The 4,549-nt window shown below is 47.7% G+C and overlaps 1 long non-coding RNA gene across 1 annotated transcript; it reads right to left on the reverse strand.

Moving 5' to 3' along the window:
* Positions 1-2,877: 2,877 nt before the first annotated feature.
* Positions 2,878-4,293, reverse strand: LOC123731857 (uncharacterized). The gene is made up of 3 exons (XR_006762859.1): positions 3,855-4,293; positions 3,190-3,305; positions 2,878-2,968 (listed from the first exon to the last, which is right to left on the reverse strand). It is a non-coding gene; the product is annotated as an uncharacterized lncRNA (long non-coding RNA).
* Between the last annotated feature and the right edge of the window lie 256 nt (positions 4,294-4,549).

Here is a 4,549-nt window from a genome sequence, read left to right on the forward strand (position 1 = left end):
CTCTACTCCACCTGGTAGTGTGGTGGATGGGACTACCAGCTCTCTGTAACCTAGAGGACAACCAGTGGGTCCGTCTCCTCTATACCACCCACCTGGTAGTGTGGTGGATGGGACTACCAGCTCTCTGTAACCTAGAGGGCAACCAGTGGGTCCATCTCCTCTATCACCCACCTGGTAGTGTGGTGGATGGGACTACCAGCTCTCTGTAACCTAGAGGGCAACCAGTGGGTCCGTCTCCTCTATACCACCTGGTAGTGTGGTGGATGGGACTACCAGCTCTCTGTAACCTAGAGGGCAACCAGTGGGTCCATCTCCTCTATACCACCTGGTAGTGTGGTGGATGGGACTACCAGCTCTCTGTAACCTAGAGGGCAACCAGTGGGTCCGTCTCCTCTATACCAGGTTTCTTGTAGGATGACAATGTCTGTATTTCTGATTTCTTTGATGAAGTCTGGCTTCCTGCTCTTTAGGCCAAAGGCAGATGACCTCATAGCTTTTATATTCCAGGAAGAAAAGTAAAATCTTTGTGTTCCATAGTGTCTGTCTCTCTCTCTCTCTCTCTCTCTCTCTCTCTCTCTCTCTCTCTCTCCCCTCTCTCTCTCTCTCTCTCTCTCCCCCTCTCTCTCCCTCTGTCTCTCTCTCTGTCTCTCTCTCTCTTTCTCTCTGTCTCTCTCTCTCTCTCTCTCCTCTCTCTCTGTCCCTTTCTCTCTCAATTCAATTCAGTAGACGTTATTGACATGGTAAGTTAAATTTTACTTCCATTGTCAAAGTATACATGTACTGTAACAGGGGACTAACAGAAATAATAATTTCCCTCTCCGTCAGCGTGTCATTGAGGAGGTCAGTATGACATCATGGTTGGAAAGTCGTTCTTATTTGAATGGAGATCGAGGGTTCGCTGCCACGCTAGGCTTCTGGAAAGTACTTGTTCAAACAACACACACACACACACAGACACACATACAACACACACACACACACACACTCATCCGAAAGCGCCATGCCCACTTCCTCGATCTCAGGAGATTCCGGCGGTGGAGACAATAGCCACAGTGTTTACTCAAGTGACACACACAACACACACACACACACTACACACACACACTACACACTACACACACACACACTACACACTACACACACACACACTACACACACACACACACACACACAAGTATTTTCCCCTCATCGAACTACACACAATACCCCATAATGACAAAGCAAAAACAGTTTTTTTGAAATGTTTGCAAATGTATTAAAAAAAAACAAATGAAATATATCATTTTTATAAGTATTCAGACCCTTTATTCAGTACTTTGTTGAAGCACCTTTGGCCGCGATTACAGCCTCGAGTCTTCTTGGGTATGACGCTACAAGCTTGGCACACCTGTATTTGGGGAGTTTCTCCCATTTCTTCTCTGCAGATCCTCTCAAGCTCTGTCAGGTTGGATGGGGAGCGTCGCTGCACAGCTATTTTCAGGTCTCTCCAGAGATGGTCCATCGGGTTCAAGTCTGGCTGCTGTTGTTGTATGGATAATCATATAGCTGTCTGGTCTGGTTTAGTCGGAATGATCTGAGACGAGCTGGACGACAGAGAGAGAGACAGAGAGAGAGAGAGAGACAGAGCGAGACACAGACAGAGACAGAGAGAGAGAGACAGAGACACACAGAGAGAGAGAGAGAGAGAGAGAGAGAGACAGAGAGACAGAGCGAGACAGAGAGAGAGACACACACAGAGAGAGAGAGACAGAGAGAGACAGAGCGAGACAGAGCGAGACAGAGCGAGAGACAGAATTACTGTAGCCAACAGACCCACTAGCCACGGTGACCTGCTGTTCTACAGGTGTGTGTGTGTGTGTGTGTGTGTGTGTGTGTGTGTGTGTGTGTGTGTGTGTGTGTGAGGGAGGGAGAGTTGACGGATGAACTTGCAGGAGGCTAAAGCAGGGAGATGCCTGCCTGTGTTCCGTCTCTGTGCCATGGCAACCTGAGGGAGGCAGTATGGTGGCCCACAGGGGACAAATGAGGCGGCAATAATAAATCTCTTAACCCCAACACTGAACAGCCACTCACTAGTATGTATAATACATCTATTAACCCCAACACTGAACAACCTCTCACTGGACTCAGTACTGGTACCCTGTGTGTATAGCCACGATATTACCTCATACCCCTGTGTATATAGCCACGATATTACCTCATACCCCTGTGTGTATAGCCACGATATTACCTCATACCCCTGTGTGTATAGCCACGATATTACCTCATACCCCTGTGTATATAGCCACGATATTACCTCATACCCCTGTGTATATAGCCACGATATTACCTCATACCCCTGTGTATATAGCCACGATATTACCTCGTACCCCTGTGTATATAGCCACGATATTACCTCATACCCCTGTGTGTATAGCCACGATATTACCTCGTACCCCGTGTATATAGACACGAGTACCTGGTACCCCTGTGTATATAGCCACGATATTACCTCATACCCCTGTGTATATAGCCACGATATTACCTCGTACCCCTGTATATGACTCAGTACTGGTACCCTGTGTGTATAGCCACGATATTACCTCATACCCCTGTGTATATAGCCACGATATTACCTCGTACCCCTGTATATGACTCAGTACTGGTACTCTGTGTATATAGCCACGATATTACCTCGTACCCCTGTATATGACTCAGTACTGGTACCCTGTGTATATAGCCACGATATTACCTCGTACCCCTGTATATGACTCAGTACTGGTACCCTGTGTATATAGCCACGATATTACCTCATACCCCTGTATATGACTCAGTACTGGTACCCTGTGTATATAGCCACGATATTACCTCGTACCCCTGTGTATATAGCCACGATATTACCTCATACCCCTGTGTGTATAGCCACGATATTACCTCGTACCCCTGTATATGACTCAGTACTGGTACCCTGTGTGTATAGCCACGATATTACCTGCACAGTACTACCCTGTGTATATAGCCACGATATTACCTCGTACCCCTGTATATGACTCAGTACTGGTACTCTGTGTATATAGCCACGATATTACCTCATACCCCTGTAAATGACTCAGTACTGGTACTCTGTGTATATAGCCACGATATTACCTCATACCCCTGTGTATATAGCCACGATATTACCTCATACCCCTGTGTATATAGCCACGATATTACCTCATACCCCTGTATATAACTCAGTACTGGTACCCTGTGTATATAGCCACGATATTACCTCATACCCCTGTATATGACTCAGTACTGGTACCCTGTGTGTATAGCCACGATATTACCTCAGTACATTATACAGGGGTATCTGTTATTTATCCAGGTAAGTTTGACTGAGAACACCTATCTCGTTTACAGCAACGACCTGGGGAATAGTTACAGGGGAGAGGAGGGGGATGGATGAGCCAATCGGAAGCTGGGGATGATTAGGAGGCCGTGATGGTCTGAGGGCCAGATTGGGAATTTAGCGAGAACACCAGGGGTTAACACCCCTACTCTAACGATAAGTACCATGGGATCTTTAATGACCTCAGAGAGTCAGGACACCTGTTTAACGTCCCATCCGAAAAACAGCACCCTACACAGGGCAATGTCCCCAATCACTGCCCTGGGGAATTGGGATATTTTTATTTTAGACCAGAGGAAAGAGCGCCTCCTACTGGCCCCTCCAACACCACTTCCAGCAGCATCTGGTCTCCCATCCAGGGACTGACCAGGGCCAACCCTGCTTAGCTTCAGAAGCAAGCCAGCAGTGGGATGCAGGGTGGTATGCTGCTGGCATAATACATATATATATCTCTCTGTCTCTCTCTCCTATATAGCCAAGTTATTACCTCATACCCCTGTGTATATAGTCTGTGTTACGGCCTAGCTGTCTGTGTTACGGCCTAGCTGTCTGTGTTACGGCCTAGCTGTCTGTGTTACAGCCTAGCTGTCTGTGTTACAGCCTAGCTGTCTGTGTTACGGCCTAGCTGTCTGTGTTACAGCCTAGCTGTCTGTGTTACAGCCTAGCTGTCTGTGTTACAGCCTAGCTGTCTATGTTACAGCCTAGCTGTCTGTGTTACGGCCTAGCTGTCTGTGTTACAGCCTAGCTGTTACAGCCTAGCTGTCTGTGTTACAGTCTAGCTGTCTGTGTTACGGCCTAGCTGTCTGTGTTATAGCCTAGCTGTCTGTGTTACGGCCTAGCTGTTACAGCCTAGCTGTTACAGCCTAGCTGTCTGTGTTACGGCCTAGCTGTCTGTGTTACGGCCTAGCTGTCTGTGTTACGGCCTAGCTGTCTGTGTAGCTGTCTGTGTTACGGCCTAGCTGTCTGTGTTACAGCCTAGCGCAGCCTAGCTGTCTGTGTTAAAGGAGGCATAGGGAACAATAACAGAACTAATTACATACACACTGTAGCTGGGGGAAAACCCACCACACACTGCTCAATTATGGAACTGCTGTAGGACACACACACACGCACGCACGCACGCACGCGCACACACGCACACAAGCAAATACACACACACACACACACGCGCACACACACACA

The sequence above is a fragment of the Salmo salar genome, unplaced genomic scaffold (assembly GCF_905237065.1).
Source record: "Salmo salar unplaced genomic scaffold, Ssal_v3.1, whole genome shotgun sequence".
Classification (NCBI taxonomy): domain Eukaryota; kingdom Metazoa; phylum Chordata; class Actinopteri; order Salmoniformes; family Salmonidae; genus Salmo; species Salmo salar.